Source organism: Pongo abelii, chromosome 4, assembly GCF_028885655.2.
Source record: "Pongo abelii isolate AG06213 chromosome 4, NHGRI_mPonAbe1-v2.0_pri, whole genome shotgun sequence".
In the NCBI taxonomy this organism is placed as follows: domain Eukaryota; kingdom Metazoa; phylum Chordata; class Mammalia; order Primates; family Hominidae; genus Pongo; species Pongo abelii.
Genome location: NC_071989.2, coordinates 165,457,175 through 165,483,969, shown reverse-complemented (window position 1 = coordinate 165,483,969; position 26,795 = coordinate 165,457,175). Strand labels below are relative to the sequence as shown.

At 37.1% G+C, this 26,795-nt stretch overlaps 1 long non-coding RNA gene across 1 annotated transcript in view; it reads left to right on the top strand.

Annotated features, from left to right (window-relative positions):
• The first annotated feature begins 619 nt into the window (after positions 1–619).
• Positions 620–26,795, top strand: part of LOC134761446 (uncharacterized) — an 84,972-nt gene continuing 58,796 nt past the window's right edge. The window contains exon 1 of the long non-coding RNA XR_010140061.1: positions 620–689. This is a non-coding gene — a long non-coding RNA (uncharacterized LOC134761446). The remainder of the gene's footprint in view (positions 690–26,795) is intronic.

Here is a 26,795-nt window from a genome sequence, read left to right as displayed (position 1 = left end):
AAACTACAATTTGTTTTTACATTAGAGAAGAGGTGCATTGCTGTTTTCCATTTTAGTGTGTCTTTAATAGATTTATTTCTAAATTGAAAAGGAATATATGTGCACACTTTGAAAGTTTGGGCAAGTATGTAACAGTACAGAGAAAAAGGAGAGAAAAACGCTGAGTGAGAGATGTTTCTTGCCTTTCCACTCCCATTGACGTTTTTACATGATTCAAAAAATGGTGCTGTTTTAATTTTGCATCATGTTTTCCCGTTAGTATTTTATAAAAAATTGCAAGATTTGCTACTGTCATGTCATCCATACAGTTAGAAAACATGATTTTTAATTATTGAATAAAATATAATATGATTGTACCATGATTTATTATTTCCCTGATGCTCAGTTTGATATGGTTTTCAACTTTTTCTCAATGATAAGCTGCTAAACCTGGCACATTCTTTCTGTGTGCTTTTTATTTCTCCCTGACTTCCTTGGCATGCATGTATAGGAGGCATAAAGTTCGTAATGCAATTCTGTAAGAAATGTTTTAAAAATGTTACTTCAATAAATCTAGTTTCAACTATGAGGTTCTGTTCCTTTAAGGTAGACAGGAAATATGCTCTCAATCATAATTGGAGCCCTTTAAGTCTCCAAGGTAGCCCCGGAAGTACAAAGCTCATGCTCCTGTCATCTGGTAACAGGGGAAGGTGAGTATGGAGAAACAACTGATACTGGGAAACATTGTTTTTTTTTTTTTAAAAAAAGTACTTTTATGAAACACTACAAACTTTTCTGTAAAGTTCAGAGGCTTATGTAACAAACAGGCACCTAAAGTTATTTTGTGATGGTTGCTTTAGATATTTTGTTTAAGAAGTTTAAGGAACCAAACCATACCAATACAGTTGAAGCTCACAATTTATCCCTTCCTAGAAGTAACTGCAATTTTAACATTGCTGAGAATTATTTCTATTCATATTTTTATACTTTTAAAAACACAGGTATTCATAAAGAATAACTAGTATTCTTTCTGTATATGAAATGTGTATTTCAGCATTGTCATGTTGTAGGTATCATTTTTGTTTTTTCCTCAACAATATGTTTTGAGAATCCCTCCAGTTTGGGTTATTAAGCGGAGGGTCTTTCATCTCCACTTCTGTGTAATATCCTCTTTGCATAAAAACACTACGATTTATTCACCCATTGTCTCTTTGATGAACAATTATGTTCATTAAGTGATGGCCACACTTATTATCATCAGATTTCCTATTTCCAGCCCATCTGAGGAGTATGGAATACTATTTATTGTAAATTTGTTTCCTTTTCTAGTAGTGTGGGGAGAGCATCTAGTCACGTATTTATTAGTCATTACCATTTCCTCTTCATTGAATTACCTTTGCCCATCCTCTTTTTTCTTTCAGTTGAGTTGTATATCTTTTACTTATTTTAGTAACTTAGAGAATTGTTTATATATTCTTGATAAAGCTCTTTGTTCTTTGTTGAGTAAAGGATTTTTTTTCCCCCTTTTGAGACAGAGTCTCACTCTGTCACCCAGGCTGGAGTGCAGTGGTGCTCACTGCAATCTCAACCTTCCAGGTTCAAGAGATTCTCCTGTCTCAGCCTCCTGAGTATCTGGGATTATAGGTGCCTGCCACCACGCCCGGCAAATTTTTGTATTTTTAGTGGAGATGGGGTTTCACTATGTTGGCCAGGCTTGTCTCGAACTCCTGACCTCAAAAGCTCCACCCACCTCAGCCTCCCAAAGTGTTGAGATTACAGGTGTGAGCCACCACGCCTGGCAGACTAAAGGCTTTTTAACATCTCTTTTAAGCCTGTGGCATGCATGGTTGGTGCAGAAGTAATTGTGATTTCAGACCGTGAATTTTAAATCATTATACCTAGGCTCAAACACATCTTTATTAACCAAAATAGGAACTATTACAATGAACACATTTTTGCCAATGAGAAATAAGTTTGTTTATTCCTGTAGCATAAAAATGTATGCTTTGGGATTTGACAAACTCTTGGAAAGCATTTTCTGCATCCTGCTGGTTGTGGAACTGTTTTCCCTGCAAAAAGTTGTTGAGATGCTTGAAGAAGTGGTAGTCGCTTGGCAAAGAGTCAGGTGAATATGGTAGATGAGGTAAAACTTTGTAGCCCAATTCATTTAACTTTTGAGGCCTTGGTTGTGTGACCTGCAGTCAGGTGTTATCACGAAGAATTGGGCCCTTTCTGTTGACCAGTGCTGGCTGCACGCATTGCAGTTTTTGGGACATCTCATCAATTTGTAGAGCATACTTCTCAGATGTAATGGTTTCTCTGGGACTCAGAAAGCTGTAGTGGATCAGACCAGCAGTGGGACCACTGAACAATGACCAGAACCTTTTTTTGTGCAAGTTAGGCTTTGAGAAGTGCTTCGGGGCTTCTTCTTGGTTCAGCCACTGAGCTGGTCATTGCTGATTGTCATATAGAATCTACTTTTAGTTGCACATCACAATCTGATCGAGAAATGGTTCCTTGTTTGTGCATAGAATAATAGATGACACTTTAAAACAACACTTTTTTAAAAGATTTTCGCTCAGCTCATGAGACACTCACTTAATGAGCTTTTTCACCTTTCCAATTTGCTTCAAATGCTGAACAACCATAGAATGGTCAATGATGAGTTCTTTGGCAACTTCTCCTGTAGTTGTAAGAGGATCAGCTTTGACAAATGCTCTTAATTGGTCTTATCAACTTCCGACGGCCGATCACTATGCTTCTCATCTTCAAGGTTCTGTCTCCTTTGCAAAACTTCTTGAACCACCACTGCGCTGTACCTTTGTTAGCAGTTCCTGGGCCAATGAGTTGTTGATGTTGCGAGTTGTCTCCACTGCTTTATGACCCATTTTGAACTGAAATAAGAAAATCACTCGAATTTTCTTTTTGTGTAACGTCATTTCCATAGCTTAAAATAAACATATAATAAACAGCAAGTAATAAGTCATTGGCAAAAAAATAAAAATAAAATGAAGCGAGAGATGCCCATTAAAATGATGTGTAACGTAATCACATTTAAGGATGTATTCCAATTTCAAATGGCATCATATGATGACTCTACTAAGAAATGCCAATATAGTTTCCAAAGTAGGTACACTATTTACAATCCCTCTAGCATCATATGAGAATTTTAGTTTTTCCACATCCTCACCAACACTTGCTGTTTTTGTTTTTGATTATAACCATCCTAGTGGGTATGAAGTTGTATCTCATTGTTTATTTGCATTTTCCTAATGATTAATGATATTGAACATCTTTTCAAATGTCCAATAAGTGCTTATTGGACATTTGTATATGTTATTTGAAGGAAATGTGAATTTAAATCCTTTACCCATTTTTAATTGAGATGTCGTTTTATTTTTGAGTTGTAATAGTCCTTTATACAAGTATATTTATATCAGTATATAAAGCACCTGTATAACAGATAAGTAAATTGTAAATGTTTTCTTTGGTTCTGTAGTTTGTCCTTTCATTTTCTTGATGGTGACTTCGAAGCACAAAAGTTTTAAATCTTGATGTTTTCCATTTACTGTTGTCACTGTTACATGTAATTTTGGTGTCATCTCTAAGAAACAATTGCCTTACTCAAGGTCACAAAGATTTCTATGTTTTCTTCTAAGTGTTTTGTCGTTTTAGAGCTTACCTTTAAGTCTGTGACACATTTTGAATTAATGTTTGTATTTAGTGTGAGGTAGGTGTCCATTTTCCCTCTTTTTTAAAATTATACTTTAAGTACTAGGGTGCATGTGCATAACGTGCAGGTTTGTTACATAGGTATACATGTGCCATATTGGTTTGCTGCACCCATCAATTCGTCATTTACATTAGACATTTCTCCTAATGCCATGCCTCCCTCAGGCCCCCACCCCACAACAGGCCCTGGTGTGTGATGTTCTCTTCCATGTGTTCTCATTGTTCAACTCCCACTTATGAGTGAGAACATGCAGTGTCTGGTTTTCTGTCCTTGTGATAGTTTGCTCAGAATGATGGTTTGCAGTTTCATCCACGTCCCTGCAAAGGGCATGAACTCATCCTTTTTTATGGCTGCATAGTATTCCATGGTATATATGTGCCACATTTTCTTTATCCAGTCTATTATTGATGGATATTTGGGTTGGTTCCAAGACTTTGCTATTGTGAATAACGCCACAATAAACATATGTGTGCATGTGTCTTTATTGTAGCATGATTTATAATCCTTAGGGTATATACCCAGTAATGGGATGGCTGGGTCAACTGGTATTTCTAGTTCTAGATCCTTGAGGAATCACCACAGTGTTTTCCACAATGGTTGAACTAATTTACACTCCCACCAACAGTGTAAGAGCATTCCTATTTCTACACATCCTCTCCAGCATCTGTTGTTTCCTGACTTTTTAATGATCGCCATTCTAACTGGTGTGAGATGGTATCTCATTGTGGTTTTGATTTGCATTTCTCTAATGACCAGTGACGATGAGCATTTTTTCATGTTTGTTGGCTGCATAAATGTCTTCTTTTGAGAAGTGTCTTCATATCCTTCACCCGCTTTTTTATGGGGTTTTTTTTTCTTGTAAATTTTCTTGAATTCTTTGTAGATTCTGGATATTGGCCCTTTGTCAGATGGAGAGATTACAAACATTTTCTCCCATTCTGTAGGTTGCCTGTCCACTCTGATGATACTTTCTTTTGCTGTGTAGAAGCTCTTTAGTGTAATTAGATCCCATTTGTCTATTTTGGTTTTTGTTGCCATTGCTTTTGGTGTTTTAGTCATGAAGGCCTTGCCATGCCTATGTCCTGAATGGTATTGCCTAGGTTTTCCTCTAGGGTTTTTATGTTTTTTTTTTTTTCTTGCATTTAAGTCTTTAATCCATCTTGAGTTAATTTTTGTGTAAGGTATAAGGAAGGGATCCAGTTTCAGCTTTCTACATATGGCTAGCCAGTTTTCCCAGCACCATTTATTAAATAGGGAATCCTTTTCCCATTGCTTGTTTCTGTCAGGTTTGTCAAAGATCAGATGGGTGTAGATGTGTGGTGTTATTTCTGAGGCCTCCGTTCTGTTCCATTGGTCTATATATCTGTTTTGGTACCAGTACCATGCTGTTTTGGTTACTCTAGCCTTGTAGTACAGTTTAAAGGCAGGTAGCGTGATGCCTCCAGCTTTGTTCTTTTTACTTTAGAATTGTCTTGGTAACACAGGCTCTTTTTTGGTTCCCTATGAACTTTAAGGTAGTTTTTTCCAATTCTGTGAAGAAAGTCATTGGTAGCCTGATGGGGATAGCATTGAATCTATAAATTACCTTGGGCAGTGTGGCCATTTTCACTATATTGATTCTTTTTATCTATGAGCATGGAATGTTCTTCCATTTGTTTGTGCCCTCTTTTATTTCACTGAGCAGTGGTTTGTAGTTCTCCTTGAAGAAGTCCTTCACATTCCTTTTAAGTTGGATTCCTAGGTATGTTATTCTCTTTGTGGTAATTGTGAATGGGAGTTCACTCATGATTTGGCTCTCTGTTTGTCTGTTATTGGTGTATAGGAATGCTTGTGATTTTTGCACATTGATTTTGTATCCTGAGACTTTGCTGAAGTTGCCTATCAGCTTAAGGAGATTTTGGGCTGAGACAATGGGGTTTTCTAAATATACAATCGTGTCATCTGCAAACAGGGACAATTTGACTTCCACTTTCCCTAATTGAACACCCTTTATTTCTTTCTCTTGCCTGATTGCCTTGGCCAGAACTTCCAATACTATGTTAAATAGAGTGGTGAAAGAGGGCATCCATGTCTTGTGCCAGTTTTCAAAGGGAATGCTTGCAGTTTTTGCCCATTCAGTATGATATTGGCTGTGGGTTTGTCATAAATAGCTCTTATTATTTTGAGATACGTTCCATCGATACCTAGCTTATTGAGAGTTTTTTAACATGAAGGGATGTTGAAATTTGTTGAAGGCTTTTTCTGCATCTATTGAGATAATCATGTGGTTTTTGTCGTTGGTTCTGTTTATGTGATGCATTATGTTTATTGATTTGCGTGTGTTGAACCAGCTTTGCATCCCATGGATGAAGCTGACTTGATCGTGGTGGATAAGCTTTTTGATGTGCTGCTGGTATTTTATTGAGGATCTTTACATCGATGTTCATCAGGTATATTGGCCTAAAATCCTTTTTTTGTTGTTGTGTCTTTGCCAGGCTTTGGTGTCAGGATGATGCTGGTCTCATAAAATGAGTTAGGGAGGATTTCCTCTTTTTCTATTGATTGGACTAGTTTCAGAAGGAATGGTACCAGCTCCTGTTTGTACCTCTGGTAGAATTCGACTGTGAATCCATCTGGGCCTGGACTTTTATATATTTTTATGTATATATATATATATATTTATATGTATTTTGTATATATAATTATATATATTTTTATATATTTATATATATTTATATATAAAATTATATATATTTATATAATTATATATATTTATATATATTTATATATAATTATATATATATTTATATATATTTATATATATAATTATATATATATTTATATATGTATTTATATATATATACACATACACACACACATACATACATATACATATATATACACATACATACATACACACTTTAAGTTCTAGGGTGCATGTGCACAACGTGCAGGTTTGATACATTGGTATACATGTACCATGTTGGTTTGCTGCACCCATGAATTCGTTATTTACATTAGGTATTTCTCCTAACGCCATCCCTCCCCCAGCCCCCACCTCCCGACAGGCCCCAGTGTGGGATGTTTCCCACCCTGTCCAAGTGTTCTCATTGTTCAATTCCCACCTATGAGTGAGATCACATGGTGTTTGGTTTTCTGTCCTTGTGATAGTTTGCTGAGAGTGATGGTTTTCAGCTTCATCCATGTCCCTGCAAAGGATATGAACTCATCTTTTTTATGGCTGCATAGTATTCCATGGTGTATATGTGCCACATTTTCTTAATCCAGTCTATTATTGATAGACATTTGGGTTGGTTCCAAGTCTTTGCTATTGTGAATAGTGCTGCAATAAACATACATGTGCATGTGTCTTTATAGTAGCATGATTTATAATCCTTTGGGTATATACCCAGTAATGGGATGGCTGGGTCAAATGGTATTTCTAGTTCTAGATCCTTGAGGAATCGCCACACTGTCTTCCACAATGGTGGAACTAGTTTACGGTCCCACCAACAGTGTAAAAGCGTTCCTATTTCTACACATCCTCTCCAGCATCTGTTGTTTCCTGACTTTTTAATGATTGCCATTCTAACTGGTATGCAACAGTATCTCATTGTGGTTTTGATTTGCATTTCTCTGATGACCAGTGATGATGAGCATTTTTTCATGTGTCTGTTGGCTGTATAAAGGCTTCTTTGGAGAAGTGTCTGTTCATATCCTTCACCCACTTTTTGATGAGGTTGTTTGTTTTTTTCTTGTAACTTTGTTTGTGTTCTTTGTAGATTCTGGATATTAGCCCTTTGTCAGGTGGATAGATTGCAAAAATTTTCTCCCATTCTGTAGGTTGCCTATTCACTCTGATGGTAGTTTATTTTGCTGTGCAGAAGCTCTTTAGTTTAATTAGATCCCATTTGTCAATTTTGGCTTTTGTTGCCATTGCTTTTGGTGTTTTAGTCATGAGGTCCTTGCCCATGCCTATGTCCTGAATGCTATTACCTAGGTTTTCTTCTAAGGTTTTTATGGTTTTATTTCTTACATTTAAGTTTTAATCCATCTTGAGTTAATTTTTGTGTAAGGTGTATAAGGAAGGGATCCAGTTTCAGCTTTCTACCTGTGGCTAGCCAGTTTTCCCAGCATCATTAATAAAATAGGGAATCATTTTCCCATTGCTTGTTTCTGTCAGGTTTGTCAAAAATCAGATGGTTGTAGATGTGTGGTGTTATTCCTGAGGCCTCTGTTCTGTTCCATTGGTCTATATATCTGTGTTGGTACCAGTACCATGCTGTTTTGGTTACTGTAGCCTTGTAGTATAGTTTGAAGTCAGGCAGCATGATGCCTCCAGCTTTGTTGTTTTGCTTAGGATTGTCTTGGCAATGCGGGCCCTTTTTTGGTTCCCTATGAACTTTAAAGTTGTTTTTTCCAATTCTGTGAAGAAAGTCATTGAGTAGCTTGATGGGGATGGCATTGAATCTATAAATTACCTTGGGCATATGGCCATTTTCACTATATTGATTCTTCCTATCCATGAGCATGGAATGTTCTTCCATTTGTTTGTGTCTTCTTTTATTTCATTGAAGCAGTGGTTTGTAGTTCTCCTTGAAGAGGTCCTTCACATCCCTTGTAAGTTGGATTCCTAGGTATTTTATTCTCTTTGTAGCAATTGTGAATGTGAGTTCACTCATGATTTGGCTCTCTGTTTGTCTGTTAATGGTGTATAGGAATGCTTGTGATTTTTGCACATTTTGTATCCTGAGACTTTGCTGAAGTTGCTTATCAGCTTAAGGAGAGTTTGGGCTGAGACATAGGGTTTTCTAAACATACAATTATGTCATCTGCAAACAGGGACAATTTGTCTTCCTCTCTTCCTAATTGAATATGCTTTATTTCTTTCTCTTGCCTGATTGCCCTGTCCAGAACTTCTAACACTATGTTGAATAGGAGTGGTAAGAGAGAGGGCATCCTTGTTTTGTGCAGGTTTTCAAAGAGAATGCTTGCAGTTTTTGCCCATTCAGTATGATATTGGCTGTGGGTTTGTCATAAATAGCTCTTATTATATTGAGGTACATTCCATCAATACCTAGTTTATTGAGAGTTTTTAGCGTGAAGAGATGTTGAATTTTGTCAAAGGCCTTTTCTGCATCTATTAAGATAATCATGCAGTTTTTGTTGTTGGTTCTGTTTATGTGATGGTTACGTTTATTGATTTGCATATGTTGAACCAGCCTTGCATCCCAAAGATGAAGCCGACTTGATCACGGTAGATAAGCTTTTTGATGTGTGTCTGGATTTGGTATCACAGTATTTTATTGAGGATTTTCGTATCAGTGTTCATAAGGGATATTGGTCTAAAATTCTCTGTTTTTTGTTGTGTCTCTGCCAGGCTTTGGTATCAGGATGTTGCTGGGCTCATAAAATGAGTTAGAGAGGATTCCCTCTTTTTCTATTGATTGGACTGGTTTCAGAAGGAATGGTACCAGCTCCTCTTTGTGCCTCTGGTAGAATTCGGCTGTGAATCCATCTGGTCCTGGACTTCTTTTGGTTGGTAGACTATTAATTATTGCCTCAATTTCAGAGCTTGTTATTGGTATTGGTCTATTCAGAGATTCAACTTCTTCCTGGTTTAGTCTTGGGAGGGTGTGTGTGTCCAGGAATTTATCCATTTCTTCTAGATTTTCTAGTTTATTTGCATAGAGGTGTTTATAGTATTCCCTGGTGGTAGTTTGTATTTCTGTGGGATCAGTGCTGATATCTCCTTTATCATTTTTTATTGTGTCTCTTTGATTTCTTCTCTGTTCTCTTCATTAGTCTTGCTAGCGGATTATCAATTTTGTTGATCTCTTCAAAAAATCCACTCCTGGATACATTGATATTTTGAAGGATTTTTTGTGTCTCTATCTCTTTCATTTCTGCTCTGATCTTAGTTATTTCTTGCCTTCTGCTAGCTTTTTAATTTGTTTGCTCTTGCTTCGCTAGTTCTTTAAATTGTGATGTGATGGTATCAATTTTAGAGCTTTCCTGCTTTCTCTTGTGGGCATTTAGTGCTATAAATTTCCCTCTACACACTGCTTTAAACGTGCCCCAGAGATTCTGGTATGTTGTGTCTTTGTTCTCATTGGTTTCAAAGAACATCTTTATTTCTGCCTTCATTTCGTTATGTACCCAGTAGTCATTCAGGAACAAGTTGTTCAGTTTCCATGTAGTTGTACAGTTTTGAGTGAGTTTCTTTATCCTGAGTTCTAATTTGATTGCACTGTGGTCTGAGAGACAGTTTGTTGTGATTTCTATTATTTTACATTTGCCGAGGAGTGCTTTACTTCCAATTATGTGGTGAATTTTACAATAAGTGTGATGTGTTGCAGAGAAGAATGTATTATTTGTTGATTTGGGGTGGAGGGTTCTGTAGATGTCTATTAAGTCCGCTTGGTGCAGAGCTGAGTTCAAGTCCTGGATATCCTTGTTAACCTTCTGTCTCATTGATCTAATATTGACAGTGGGGTGTTAACGTCTCCCATAATTATCGTGTGGGAGTCTAAGTCTCTTTGTAGGTCTCTAAGGACTTGCTTTATGAATCTGGGTGCTCCTGTATTGGGTGTATATATATTTAGAATAGTTAGCTCTTCTTGTTGACTTGATCCCTTTACCATTATGTAATGGCCTTCTTTGTCTTTTTTGATCTTTGTTGGCATAAAGTCTGTTTTATCAGAGATTAGGATTGCAACCCCTGCTTTCTTTTGCTTTCCATTTGCTTGGTAGATCTTCCTCCATCCCTTTATTTTGAGGCTATGTGTGTCTCTGCAAGTGAGATGGGTCTCCTGAATACAGCACACTGATGGGTCTTGACTCTTTATCCAGTTTGCCAGTCTGCATGTTTTAATTGGGGCATTTAGCTCATTTACATTTAAGGTTACTATTGTTATGTGTGAATTTGATCCTGTCATGATGATGCTAGCTGCTTATTTTGCCCATTAATTGATGCAGTTTCTTCATAACGTCCATAGTCTTTACAATTTGCCATGTTTTTGAGGTGGCTGGTACCAGTTGTTTCTTTCCATGTTTAGTGCTTCCTTCAGGACCTCTTGTAAGGCCGGCCTAGTGGTGACAAAATCTCTCAGCATTTCCTTGTCTGTAAAGGATTTTATTTCTCCTTCACTTATGAAGCTTAGTTTGTCTGGATATGAAATTATGGGTTGAAAATTCTTTTCTTTAAGAATGTTGAAGATTGGACCCCACTCTATTTTGGCTTTTAGAATTTCTGCCGGGAGATCCACTGTTAGTCTGATGGGCTTCCCTTTGTGGGTAACCTGACCTTTCTCTCTGGCTGCCTTTAACATTTTTTTTTTTTTTCATTTCAACCTTGTTGAATCTGACAATTATGTGTCTTGGGGTTGCTCTTCTCGAGGAGTATCTTTGTGTTTCCTGCATTTGAATGTTGGCTTGTGTTGCTGGGTTGAGGAAGCTCTCCTGGTTGATATGCTGAAGAGTGTTTTCCAACTTGATTCCATTCTCTCCATCACTTTTGGATACACCAATCCAACGTAGAATTTGTCTTTTCACATCCTCCCATATTTCTTGGAGGGTTTGTTCATTTCTTTTCACTGTTTTTTCTCAATTTTGTCTTCTCACTTTATTTCATTAATTTGATCTTCAATCACTGATATCCTTTCTTTCACTTGATTGAATCGGCCATTGAAGCTTGTGTATGCTTCACAAAGTTCTTGAACTGTGGTTTTCAGCCTCATCAGTTCATTTAAGGTCTTCTCTACACTGGTTATTCTAGTTAGCCATTCATCTAACCTTTTTTCCAAGGTTTTTAGCTTCCTTGCAATGGGTTAGAACATGCTCCTTTAGCTCAGAGAAGTTTGTTATTACTGACCTTCTGAAGCCTACTTCTGTCAACTCTTTAAAGTCATGCTCCATCCAGTTTTGTTCTCTTGCTGGCAAGGAGTTGTGTTCCTTTGGACGAGAAAAGGCATTCTGTTTTTTGGAATTTTCAGCCTTTCTTCTCTGGTTTCTCCCCATCTTTGTGATTTTATCTACCTTTGTTCTTTGATGTTGGTGACCTACAGATGGGGTTTTGATGTGGATGTCGTTTTTGTTGATGTTGATTTTATTCCTTTCTGTTTGTTAGTTTTGCCTCTAACAGGCCTCTCGGCTGCTGTTCTGTTGGTGTTTGCTGGAGGTCCACTCCAGACCCTGTTTGCCTGGGTATCACCAGCAGAGGCTGCAAAACAGTAAATATTGCTGCCTGATCCTTCCTCTGGAAGCTTCATCCTAGAGGGGCACCTGCCTGTATGAGGGTCTGTCGGCCCCTACTGGGAGGTTTCTCTCAGTCAGGCTACACGGGGGTCAGGGACCCACTTGAGAAGGCAGTCTGTCCGTTATTGGAGCTCTAACGCTGTGCTGAGAGAACCATTGCTCTCTTCAGAGCTGTCAGGCAGTGATGTTTATGTCTGCAGAAGCTGTCTGCTGCCTTTTGTCCAGATATGCCCTGCCCCCAGAGGTGGAATCTAGAGTCAGTAGGCCTTGCTGAGCTATGGTGGGCTCCACCCAGTTGGAGCTTCCGTGTTGCTTTGTTTATACCATGAGCATTGAACCATCTACTCAAGCCTCAGCAATGGCAGATGCCCTTCCCCTGGCCAAGCTCCAGCATCCCAGGTCGATCTTTGACTGCTGTGCTAGAAGGGAGCAAGGCTCTGTGTGCGTGGAACCTGCCGAGCCAGTCATGGGAGGTAATCTCCTGGTTTACCAGTTGCAAAGAGCATGGGAAATGTGCAGTATTTGGGCAGGAGTGTACCATTCCTCCAGGTACACTCACAGCTTCCCTTGTCTAGGAAAGGGAAATCCCTCAACCCCTTGTGCTTCCTGGGTGAGTCGATGCCCTGCCCTGCTCATTCTCCATGGGCTGCACCCACTGTCCAAGCAGTCCCAATGAGATGAACCAGGTACCTCCGTTGAAAATGAAGAAATGACCCGTTTTCTGCGTCAGCCTCAATGGGAGCTGTGGACTGGAGCTCTTTCTATTCGGCCATCTTGGAAGCGACTCCTTTTCTCTTTTAAAATGAATAGAGATATCTAGTTGTTCCAGCACCATTTGTTGATGCTCATATTCTTGTTATTCAGGTGAAAATATTTTCTAATCTTTGAGTCATTATGAAGTTGTATGGACCCCTTCTTTACACCGTATACAAAAGTTAAATCAAGATGAGTTAAAGACATAAACATAAACCCCAAAAATATAATATAAAAATGATAGAAGATAACCTAGACAGTACAATCCAAGACATGGGAGAACAGGCAAAGATTTCATGACAAAGATGCCAAAAGCAAGTGAAACAGAAGTAAAAATTGGCAAATTGGATCTAATTAAACTAAAGAGGAGGTAGAGGATCAGGAAAAATAACTAATGAATGCTATGCTTAATACCTGGGTAATAAAATAATCTGTAAAACAAACCCCCATGACACAGGTTTATCTAGCTAACAAACCTGCACATGTATCCCTGAACTTAAAAAAAGTTCTGTTAATTTCCAGTTAGTTGCGGATTCAATTTTGTATATGTGTTTATATCAGTATCTGTCTATACCTAGGTATGTGTAAATATATAATACCTATATAAGTGTGAATATATATATCACACACACATATATATATATAGTTTTATTTTTTTAATTCTAGCTTAACTATACTCTTTCTTTACAGCCCAGAAAATGGTTCTCTTTTGTACATGTCCCAGGTAAATTTGAAAAGAAAGTACATTCTATAATTGTTAGGTAAAATGTTCCATCTCTGTCAAATACATCGAGTTAATTAATAGTGCTATTCAAAACTTCTGTATCCTTACTGATTTTTAAAAATAGGCTAGTTAACTCAGTTTCTGAAGCAGATGTTTTTACACTGCCTCTGTTAGGTTTTTTCTTTTCTTTTTTTTTTTTTGAATCCTGGCAATTAAGTTTTGCTTTTTATATGTTGAAGGCAAATCATTAGTGAAATTTTTTAACTGCTATGTTTTGCTTGCATTGACTCATGTATTATTTAAAAATATCCCTTTTTATGTTGAATTATGCTTGTCTTAAAATCTACTTTGTCTGATACTATAAGATTGATACTATCTACCTTTTGGAAAGTTTGTGCATGCAATACCTTTCTCCATATTTTAACTTTGACCTTTCTTATCTTTATATTTAATATATCTATCTTGTAAGCAGTCAGTGTATATGTGTGTATATATACATATACACACATATATGTATATATACACACATATGTATTGCATATATGTATATATACACATATGTACATATGTATGTATGTATATACACACGTACATATGTAAATATACTGTATATGTATGTAAATATATATTTAAATTTAAACTGAGAATCTTACTTTTAATTGGAGTAATTTATAATTACTAATATATGTTGGTTTTAATCTGTACTCTTACTACTTTAAAAAAACTCATATATTATTTGTTACTTTTTTTCCTACTTTCTTACCAATTCTTTCCTCCTCCAAGGGTAAATTTTCATCATAATTTGCTGGAATTTTTTTAGAGAGGTCTTCTAGAGAGTTTCCCATCCTCTCAGTCATTTTATATAGAAACGTTTGTATTCATTTTCTCCTGCCTTCTCTCTAATGATAGTTTAAATGTGCAAATAATTTTGTATTACTAATTGTGTTCCACTAGCACTTTAAATGACGTAAGCTGATGGTGTTTATCATTGTTATTATGCCTTCTTGGTTGTAACTTTTTTCCTTCCTCGGGTAGCTTTTAAGATTTTTTTTTCTGTATCCATGATTTCTGCAGTTTTAGTTCAATATATCTATATATGAATTAATTTTTATCTTGCTCAGTGTATGTTTACACTGAGACTCCTTGCGTATTTTTTATTTTAGAAAATCCTTAGTGCATATCTTTTAAAATATTGCTTATTTAACGTTTCCTCTCCTGTTTTTCTGAAACTCCAGTTAGATGCATATTGGTCCTCTGAATCTAATCTTCATAATACTTTAAACATTGTTATCCCCTTCTTTCATGTTGTATTTTAGCTGAATTCTTTAATACTGTTCTCTAATTTAATGATTTTCTTTTTGACTGGGGAAATTCCATTCCAGAGTTTATTCTGTTAACTGTTAATTTCAGAGACTGCGTTTTTTATTTACAAAAATTTTACCTGATACTATCTACTCATCTATCCTCTATCCTATATATCTATATATGTGTGAGAGAGGGGAGGAATTTTTCTTTCTTTTTTTTTATTTTGACGGAGTCTTGCTCTGTCACCCAGGCTGGAGTGCAGTGGCCTGATCTTGACTGGCTGCAGCCTTGGCTCACTGCAACCTCCACCTTCCGGGTTCCAACAATTCTCCTGTCTCAGCCTCCCAAGTAGCTGGGATTACAGGCGCGTGTCATCACGCCCAGCTAATTTTTGTATTTTTAGTAGAGATGTGGTTTCACCATGTTGGTCAGGCTGGTCTCTAACTCCTGACCTTGTGATCCACCCGCCTCAGCCTCTCAAAGTGCTGGGATTACAGGTGTGAGCCACCGCACCCCGCTGGAATTTTTCTTTTTCTTTTATAATTGTTTTCTATTTTTAAGCATGTTTATCTTTCATTTTTCCTTTGAGGATTTTAAAGTCCTTTTCAGACTCCTCTATAACATTAATTCTTATGGATTGAATGTGTCATTGCTGACTTACCATTTGCTTATCTTGGTATTAGTTTCTTATATATGTTTTAGATATTTTTCCTGTTTGAGATTTTTGTTTTGATGATTTTCTCTGACTCAAGTGATTTTTTATCTGTCTTTTTCTTAGGTCCCCAATAGTCCTTTGTCCAGAGCCAGGTTTTATATTACTTATTAAGGCTCTTTCTCCTGAGCAATGTGGAGGAAATTCTGCATCCTTCCAGGAGCGGGTAGTGAGGCTGTGTCTAATCTCTGCTGTAGGCGGGGAGCTTCTCTTTACCTGTTGTATAGGTGCAGCAGTAGGAAGCAGGGGGTCAGGGGCTCTCTGCCCCTCTCCTCTGTCCTGTCCTCAGTGATAAATGGTGAGCATATTGCCCTCAGGCAACCTCTGCCAGCTCCCAGTCCTGGGCCCCAGCAGCCCTGCAGCCTTAGCCTTGCATACTTGGCATTTTCATCAGTGTTTGCTTTTCACTATGTTTATCTTATTTTAGAGACCATTTTATCCTCTTTATATTTAATTTTGATTTGTGGTTAAAGCAGAGAGCAGGCCTTGAGATGTAAGCTCATTACATCACCTTGACCGGACTTTGAAGTACACGACTTTCTCCTGATGTGGGAGATTCTGGTCCCAGGGTACAGTCACCCTTGGCAATCCATGGTGTTTACTAAATCTTGGCTTCTGAAGTTTTTGCCTCTATCTTGGTGTGGTGTGAAATGTCTGCTACTAGTGACTTCTGTCTTCCTCCTTCTTCTTGTAAACTTCAAAGGACCTCTTTCTCTCCCTTCTTGTTGGCCTCAACAGCACTCTGTGTATCTTTTGATCCTTTTATTATTGTCGTTGATGGTCAATTACAGAAGCTGTGCTTAGACCTAAAAAGTGTTCTCCTTTCCTGGAGAACAGATTAATATTCACACTCTCCCAGCAGATGAAAGGCAATAACTGCATCTCACATGTCTAATTCACAGAAGAAAATGAAGATGAGCAAAGCATTTGAATGTACGGTCTTTCTAAGTAATGAAACTAATTACCTGCTACATTTTTCTAAGAACTTTCCATTCTCTCTGCTTGAATACTTTTCTCCTAAATGTCTGTGTGCCTGACTTCTACCCATCACATCTCAGATGTCACCTCCTCAGGGAGGGGTCTAATTCTTTTACTGTACTTTTCCCTGTGCAGAAGTCATCTTGATTGATTGCTGGTATATTTTTATATTGCCTCTTTCCATTAGATTGTAAACTCCATGATGATGGAGGCCACGCCTACCTTGTTTGTTATAATCCCCAAACACATAGAAGAATGGCCAGTACTCAGTATGTGTTCTTTCAATACTTGGGCAATGAATGAATGAGCTAGTTTTGTTCAAGATTCAGCACTGGTTACTCTGATGATATGTAGTTCACAGAGCACCATGTAAAATCACCAGACATGAGGGCTGGCAAAGACCATTCATCTGACACTTTCATTTTACAGAGGAGAAGGAACTGAGGCTCAAGGCTTTTCACAGTCACATAACTAGTGACCATACTGGAAACAAGGTTGAATTTCTTTTATTCATGCCACATCAATAGTTTTTAAGGAATGCTAGCCCTTGGAATCCCTGTCACATGGTCGGTGTTCAGTAAATATAGAAGCACTGAACAGATTCCAAATCTGCCTCCGCTACTTTTACACATGCCAACTTGTATAATCACTAAGTCTCTCTGGGACTTAGTTTCTCTGTCTGCAAGATGATATAGGTGTCTTGTAATTTAAAAGGTAATTTAAAAGATTATTTGGCAATGCATGTGAAAACATATTTTGACAGAGGCAGTAAAAGAAGAATATAAAAAAAGTCACTGCTCTTGTGTCACCAATCTTGTATAGTAAAGAATGACTGATGGCCAAGAGCTGGGAAAGATATTACAGGAGCCCCAAGACCTGAAGAAAGAGTTAATAGGCATAGTAGTTCAGTTTCTGTTGCTTACAACAGAATATCTGACACTAGGTAATTTATAAGAAGAAGACTTTATTGCTTACAGTTACGAGTGCTGAGAAGTCCAAGGTGGTCAAGGGGCTGCATCTGGTGAGAGCCTTCTTGTTGATGAGGACTCTCTGAAGAGTGGCACAAGGCATCACATGGTGAGGGGACTGAGTGTCCCAGTGTGCCAGCTAAGGACTTTTTTCTTTTCTTTCCCTTTCTTTTCTCTCCTTTTTCTTTTCTTTTCTTTCTCTTTTTTTTCTTTTGCTTCCTCTTTCTTTTCTTTTTTGAGACAAAGTTTCACTCTGTCACCCAGGCTGGTGTGCAGTGGCACAATCACAGCTCACTGCAGCCGCAATCTTCTGAGCTCAAATGATCTTCCCACCTCAGCGTCCCAAGTCAGTTCACCGCTTTCTTCCTCTTCTTATAAAGCCACCAGTTCTCCTTTCATAATAACTCATTAATTTACTAATCCATTTATGAGGGTCAGAACCCTCATGATCCAATCATCTCTTAGAGGCCCTTCCTCTCAGTACTATCATGTTGGGGAATATATTTCTTTTTTTTTTATTTTACTCTATTGAAAATCTTAGTCTTGTTTTGTGACTTGGGAATAAATCTCAACATGAGTTTTGAAAGGAACAAATATTCAAACCATAGCAATAGGTAAGGAGAAAGGCATGAAGAGATGTTGGTGTTAGAATCTTATCCTTGTGACTGAGGAGCTGGGGAGTGGGCCCTCTCTGGTTTCTCTAAGACACTGTTTTTGTAGCTATAAGAATCATAACTGTCAGAAGGAATAAAATTAACTATGCAATTGTAAAACATATGTCAGAGATCTGTCTGGGATGCCAGGCAATCAGCAAATTTTTCTCAAAATGGAAAACAAAAGCCAAAGAAGCATGAGTGCTTTCATGTGTCTATTGTTTATGGATAACATTTTATTTTCCCTGAGTTACGTGGATGTCATGGGAACAGGGCGGGTGCCTCATCCAGATGAGTTCTGTTAGGAAATAGGATGGGTAAATGGATGCTGAGGAGGCCACCAACAGAGTCTACTACAACCTGAATTTGGGACTAGATTGTGTCAAAATGGAGACATGGCCATTGGAAAACCTTCTGATTTGACCATTTAGGAGGTCAGTGGTGACTTGAGAACCATATTATATTAGAGATAGGGACAATGATTAGATTGGAGGATATCTTTAAGTGTGCAAATGATGAAAAAGTAAACATAGACTATGATTTTAAGAATTTGGGTGGTGAGGCCAGGCACGGTGGCTCACGCCTATAATGCCAGCACTTTGGGAGGCCAAGGCAGGCAGATCACTTGAGCCCAGGAGTTCAAGACCAGCCTGGGCCACATAGCGAAACCCCCTCTATACAAAAAATACAAAAATTACTCAGGCGTGGTGGTGCATGCTTGTGGTCCCAGCTACTTGAGAGGCCAAGGGGAGGATGACTTGAACTTGGCAGGCAGTGGTTGCAGTGAGCAGTGATTATTCCACTGCACTCCAACTCTGGGTGACAGAGCGAGACCCTGTTTAAAAAAAAAAAATGTTGGTTGTTGAGTTTCTTGAGGTGGGCAGGATTGAGAGAATACTTTTGGGTCTGTGTATATTATAAAGGACCTTTCCTACAAATAGGAAAGATCTGACAATTTTGGTAGGTCCAGAGTGGCAAGATTCAGGAAAAAAAAAAGGGGGGGGAATGAAGAGAAGGAATGTTTCCTTCCTCAAGGAAGAGAGCAAACTATATACACAGTGCTAAAGAAAACTGAATTTAAACACTGAGTGGGGATGGTTGAAGGTGTCAGGAGCCCAGATTATTGAGATCAGAACTTGGAGGCATTCTATAGGAGGGAACGTGGTCTTAAACACTGGTCTAGGTTAGACACAGGTTGACATGGTTTGGCTGTGTCCCCACCCAATCTCATTTTGAATTGTAGTTCCCATAATCCCCACATATGGTGGGAGAGACCCTGTGGGAGGTAATTGAATTATGGGGGAGGTTACCCTCATGCTGTTCTCGTGATAGTGAGTTCTCATGAGATCTGATAGTTTCATAGGGGGCTTTTCTCCCTTTTGCTTGGCACTTCTCCTTGCTGCCACCATCTGAAGAAGGACATGTTTGCTTCCCCTTCTGCCATGATTGTAAGTTTCCTAAGGCCTCCTTAGCCCTGTGGAAGGGTGAGTCAATTAAACCTCTTTCCTTTATAAATTACCCAGTCATGGTTATTTCTTAATAGCAGTGTGAGAATGGACTAATACACAGGTTTAGCTGACAACATAACCAATATCTTTCCTCACTGTATCCATTACTCTGTGTTAAGTCTTTCCTCTTACAGGGCATAATTTGGTTGGAGAATACCCATTTGGCTGGAGGAGAAAAATTAAAAAAAGATGAGCTAGTTGGGCCAGATTATAGTGTATCAGTTATTTAGCTTTTAAAGAGTAGAGAAGGACCCCTGTGATAACTGTCTGGACTGTATGGTAACTGAACTGGAGAACGGGTTGATTATAGAATTTTGGGGACCTTGGTAGGTTATCTGTGAAGGGGTCTTATAGGGAGCAGGAAGATCAGTTAGATTTTGGAGGGGAGGTAGGTTATGAAGTGTAGAAATCATGGAAAGGATGGATTGAAGATTTACTAATCTGCATGAAACCATTTGGAATTAGAATTGCAAGGTTTAACTTGCAGTAATTGCAAGGTTTAACAAAACCAACCTGGAATGTTGAGACAGGAGGAGTAGTTATGGGAGTTTGAGGAATGAAAGTGAATGAAAGAGGTAACAATGGTCAGAAAGGATGTCCAAGACCTGACTACATCAGTTATTACAGTCACAATTTATAGGCAGCTATCCATTTCCAGTTGTGGTTACATTTTCTTTGGTTTCTCTTCATGTCTCTTAAAAGGGGGAAGGGTTGGGGCCTTTCTCACCTAGCCCTTACCTGAAATCCAGTAGGGGAGCTAAGCTCCTACCACCTTGTTGCCCAAACTAAGCTTAGATGTGTGGCTTGTTCTTTGATGTCAAATCTGTAGTACAGCTTTGTAGCCATCACAGAGGCCAGCAGAACATTTTCAAAGGTTTTATTCTTCTGTGGAATAGAAGGAGAAGCAACCTTAAATCCCCAGGTATTCTCTGTGTTCAGAAGTCTTTTCAAATTTGACTCATTGGTAGACTTGAATAAAAGAACTGAAAATTACAAATTAAATAATTTTTAAAGCCAAGCTTAAAAATGATTTTTGTTCATCCATTTTATAAAATTAATGGTAATAAACCAACTCTACTTAGAAAAACAAAAATAAACAGCCTGATTCATATTAATGCCATCATTTAAAATGATCAGTGATCCTTATCCTTAAATATATATATATATTTTCACATAGCTTGCAAGGTACTGAAAGTTTGTGTTCCCCCAAATTTGTATGTTGAAATCTAAGCCCCAATGTGGTGGTAGTAGGAAGTGGTGTCTTTGAGAAATGATTAAGTCATGTGGGTAGGGCCCTCGTGAATAGGATTAGTGCTCTTTTAAGTGGGACCACAGAGAAATCATTTGCTCTCTTTCTGCCATGGGAGGATACAATAAGTTGTCAGCCTGCTACCTGGATAGGGCCCTCACCGGAACGTGACCCTAATCTGTGACTTCCAGTCTCCAGAACTGTGAGAAATAAATTTGTGTTGCTTTTAAGCCACCTGTTCTTCGGTACTTTATTATAGGATATCAAACTGACTAAAACATAAATGTAATGATCTTTCATGTAATTCTAGGTATTTTAAACCTATTTAAACATGACATTTTTCCATGAGTTCCAAAATTACTTTAATATTTATTTCATTGATTGGGTGTACCATAATTTGTTTACTTATTGTTCCTGTTGTTGGGGAAAAAAAGGAAAATTCCAATTTTTTTATACTGTGTTAAACAATTTTAGGTTTATGAATTTTTCTTCATGAGGATTATTTGTAGGGTCAAAGTATGTGCCACTAATTCCATTTTGTGGAAAAATAAAAGATACTAGTCTTTTTTGAAAACGTTTTATTATACAAATATTATAAACACAAAAATGATAAGAAATACCTACAATATCACCATCCAAATAAATCAACTTGCTTCATCTTTGTTTCCCTAGCAGTCTTGATTCATGTGTACACATCACTTTTACATAATTAACATCAAATTTTGCCATACTGAAATTAAATCCTCACAAATCTTTTTAAAGGCAGCGTAATATTCCATAAATTTAAAATAACCATAATCTAGTTGGCCTTCTCCTTTGTCTGGTTAGGAAGCATTGCTAATTTTTCCCATCTTTAAATTCTGCTACAGTGCACACTCCTGCTACTAACATTTTCCTATTTAAATATTGTTGCCTGGATGAATTTTGAAAATAGGTTTACTAGGTGAAGTTGTATAAACATTTTTATGACTATTTAAAAATACTGATCAATTACTTTCTGAAAGAATATACCAGTGCCCACTGCATCAGTGTGCAAATGTTTGTCTTACTGCATTTTGAAAGGTAGACAACTTCAAATAATGGGAGGAATTATTTTGAAGTTAGTACTAAGCTCTGCCGTTTGCTAGTAGAATTACTTTAGGCAAGTTTCTTAATTTCTTTGAGCATGATTTCTCTAAGATGGGGAAAATGCTGCCTACCTTACAGGTTCTTTTGAGGGCTAAACATATAGTATAAAACGGCCTTATTACGTTGCCCTCCATAAAGTCACTATTTAAACAGTCTGATAGGTTAAGGAAAAACAGCTCACTTTAATCCTATTGTTTTTTTTCTGCAAGGGTATGACCATGGTTTCACCACATTTATTTGATAGATTTAACCACATTTTATTTGGTAGAGTCGAAGTTGGGTTTTTTACCATTTGTAAAATCACATTGCATCTTAAAATCAAGAAAATATTGTTTTTCTTGAAAAGTGGTTATTAATTGTGCTATCTTCCAGTGCTCTAGAATGGAAACAATGTACATTTTCACTTGTGTGCATTATGTGCTTATCTCTTTTGTTCATATATTTATTGATATCTTGATGGGTTAATAAGAATTAATTTGCATTAACTCATCAAAGTTCGTAATTTCTAACCATTTCTCCTATTTACTTGATTATTATTATTTAAGGTTCTCTTATTTGTGGGAGTGGGACGGTGATGAAAGAATTTAAGAATTGCATATGGGCTGGGTGCCATGGCTCATGCCTGTAATCCCAGCATTTTGGGAGGCCGAGGTGGGCAAATCACCTGAAGTCAGGAGTTCAAGACCAGCCTGGCCAACGTGATGAAACCCCATCTCTACTAAAAATACAATAGTTTAGCCGAGCATGGTGGTACATGCCTGTAGTTTCAGCTACTCTCTCGAGAGGCTGAGGCTTGACAATTGCTTGAACCTGGGAGGTGGTGGTTGCATTGAGCCAAGATCCTGCCACTGCACTCCAGCCTGGGCGACAGAGCGAGACTCTGTCTCAAAAAAGAGAGAGAGAGGGAAAAGGAATTGCATATGCATGAATGTGCCAGTTTTTCCTTTTTGAGATTTTCCTTGTCATTCTTCCACAGATCCTAAGTAGGTTGTTATTCCATGGCCTATTATTTTGTCTTTTATTCACAGCTCATACTATGTTGTAAGTGATCATTTTAGGTCCTTGTTTACCTCATTAGGCTCTGAGATATTTATTCAAGAGTAAAGAGAGTGTGTTATTTATTTACAAGGGAATAGGCATTCAATAGATGCCAGATGAACAAACATATTTGACTCTGGTCCACTGGAGTTAATTTAAGATGTGACTCTGAAGCCCCCGCAACCTCACCAAGGAAACTGCAGATCGGTTTTCCTAATAACAATCAAGTAATCACTACCTCTTCCCTTGGTTTGTAATGGTGTTCCAGCTATCAGCTTCCCTGGAGAACTATGTTCTGCTGGATCACTGCTTATTTCACACTTGCAACTGTTTATTTCTTTGTCAGATTGCCCATTTGTAAGCTGAGTACAGAGACCACCATCTTGTTCTTGCTCTCTGTCTTGGAATGTTTAAGAATAAGTAGTAGATTGAACTGGTAAATTGATAGATGATGAATTCTTATATTCACTTGAGTCTCTTTCTGGGTTTTCTGGTCTCTCCAATTCAACCATTTCAGTTTAGACACCTGGCACTCTGCTAGGCTTGAGTGATAAAATAGTGAGGAAGCCGTGCGTCTGATCTTGAGCCATATTCTAGTAGGCTAAACAGAAGAATGAATAGGTTGCTTCAGTACAATGTCAACCGTGATAGAGGTTGCCCTCTATCATGGTTGTCCAGTGTGCCCTCAAAGTACAGGGCAAGTTTTACTCGATCTATTAACAGAACAAGTCAGAGAAGCCTTCTTTTTTTTTTTTTGAGATGGAATCTCGCTCTGTCACCCAGGCTGGAGTGCAGTGGCGCGATCTGGGCTCACTGCAAGCTCCACCTCCTGGATTCATGACATTCTCCTGCCTCAGCCTCCCGAGTAGCTGGGACTACAAGCGCCTGCCACCACGCCCGGCTAATTTTTTGTATTTTTAGTAGAGACGGGGTTTCACCGTGTTAGCCAGGATGGTCTCAATCTCCTGACCTCGTGATCCACCCGCCTTGGCTTCCCAAAGTGCTGGGATTACAGGCGTAAGCCACAGCGCCCGGCCAGAGAAGCCTTCTTGAAGGGAGATTTCTCAGCAAAATCTTAGAAAGTGAGCAGGGGAAAGCCAGGCAAAGAAAGGTGAAGGGTATTTTCCAGGTAGGAAAATAGTATCAAATGCAATTGATCTATGTCTCTGATTTGGAAATGTTATTATCTTCATTATTGCTATTCTGTAATTTTTAGACAGTCTGTTAGATTTTTGTAATTCTAATGATTTTTCTTAGAGAGAATATGTTTACCTTTTTTTTTTCCTCTTTTATTTTGCCTGGTAAATTTTAGAATTATTTTGTTTACTTCCCAGAAAATTTCTGTTGAGATTTAAAAGTATTGGCATTTTGTTAAGTGTGTAAATTAACTTAAAGGAAAACAAGACAGTCTTTATCAATTTTAGTCTATGTAGTTGAGAGTTGGTCTCTGTATTTAATATTTATCTCTCTCAAAAATTTTAAATTTTTATCTGGCCTAGGTTACAGCAGATCAATTATGGCAATTTTTTTCACATGTTAATTTATGAATGTATATAGGTATGTCATGTACGTTATATATATGTAATGTTATTTACATCAGAAAAGGTATATTTTTGTAGAATTTCCTAAACAAAAATTGTTTCACTTTTGCTTATGAAACAAGCACTAATTTTTACTAATTTTACTAATTTTTACCAATTTTTGTTATGGTTAATTTTTCAAAATTGTACATTTCATCAAGGTTTTCTATTTTTCTTACAAGGAATTATGTTGCTATAACACATTTTTATTTTATGTGTTATTAAACTTATTTTAATATTTTAAAAGATTTATCAGCAGTTTTGTTTTTTAGATTTTTAGTTTTTTTATGATGTAAAATCTAGAATTACTTATTCCATCTTAGTTTTGTTGATTTTTGTTCTTTTCTTGATTCTTCTAGAATCTTAGTTGAATGCTTTATTTATTCATTTCTCTATTGACAAGTTTAAATGCTCTTATTATGTCAAAGACTGCTTTGGCTAAATTTCATCATTTGTAGCATTTTTAACTGTCATTCTTTAAATAGGCTTGTTTCTTTCTCAAATCACCAGTTAGTTAGGGGCAGTGTTTTTAAATTCTTGGGATTTTATGTAAATATAAAATATATTGTCTGTTTTTACTTTCAGAGAATATAGTCTGAAAAGTTTAACATTTTCATTTTGAGATGATATTTATTTCATTTATATGATTATTGACAAAGAGAAGTTTTTTTCTTTCCTGCCATGTGTAGAGAGGTGTGTGTGTGTGTGTGTGTGTGTGTGTTTATGAGTTAATTTTTTGCTTTGCCATATTGTAAGTTACAAGACAGGGGAGTAGTTAAAAATTTTCCCTTACAATTAAATTTGTTAAGTTTCTTCTGTTTATTTATTTTTCAAAGTTTTGGATTTTTGTTTTTGGTTACTTGCCTTCTCAGCACAGTGGTTTAATCATGTATAATCAATAAGACAGGGCATTTTATGATTATAAATTTGTTAATCTGAATCTCTCCTATACTTTTTGCCATAGTGTTTACTTTAAAATATTGATTTTCCTTTTATTTAAGTTTAATAGGTTAATTTTTTGCACCAAATGTTTTTAAATGCAATGTTTGACTTCATCTTCTAATAGATTAAAATAGATTATGTACTCTTATAATTTCTACCCTTGATTTAATATCTATTATCCTAAATTTGGCTGTTCCAAATGCTTACTTCCTATTAAAATATAATATAATTTGGAAGATTCTATTCTCACATTTTATATACCCATTTTAGATTCTAGTATGAGTTATCTGGAAAAATCTTACAAGTGTTTTTTAAATTTATGTTTAATTATTTCTGCCAGAGAGTCTTAAAGCTTCATCCATCGTCTGTCCATTGATGGGTCATAAGGGTCTTTCTTGGGGGCTGTATATTGAGCCTCAGCTGCAAGAGTTCGGTGTTATTGAGAATAATTAACATTTGACATTCACAAATTAAAATTACCCTATCATTGGACTCAACTGAACATGCTAATGCATACACATTGCTCACAAGTTTTTCTGAAATGCATTTTGCTTATTCCTTTACGCTCTGATCCCTATTCCGACCCCTGCCCTACCCTGGGTTCTTTTCGTAGGGTAAAGTGAGCCACATAATCTTATATCTCTTTTAAAGGGTTAAAGATCAGAAGAAATCTCAAAGTTGCTGATTTATACCTATTTGCTACTTTTTAAACCTTCCTTCCTTGGAAGACAAGGCATAGAGCTTTTTTTAGCTTCCTGGTATTTCATCTGCTTTCTAATTTTGTTTCAACAGTGATGTCAATTAGTTTGACATGTCAGTAACAGCCTTTCTGTCTCTCATTAGAGTTTATCTTTTTAGCTAAGATTCAGTGGTTTTTCTCACCAAGTCTCTTGAATTGTGATTTCATTACCTTTGATTTAGATTTTGTTTTTTTTTTTGTTTGGTTTTTTGGTTTTTTTTGGTAAATTTTTCCCAAAGAGAAGCTAGGTAATAAAATTACTGCATCTTTGGAAATAAATTGCGCTCTGCCTGGGAATAATATTTTTATCAAATCCTTTTATCTTAGGAGTTCTGTAATGTTGCTTCAGTGATATTTGGAGTCAGGATATGAGAAATAAGATGTAGCCTTAGATGAAAATCCAATTGGGAAAAGACATTGGCTCTGTCACATGTTAGATATGTAAAATTTGTTTAGATATTCTAGATGAGGAAATTACCTATCTACCTTATAATGTTGTGAAGATCAATTTAGATATATATTTGATTCTGTATAAACTTTAAGAATGTATATAAGCATTTCTGGGGTCCCA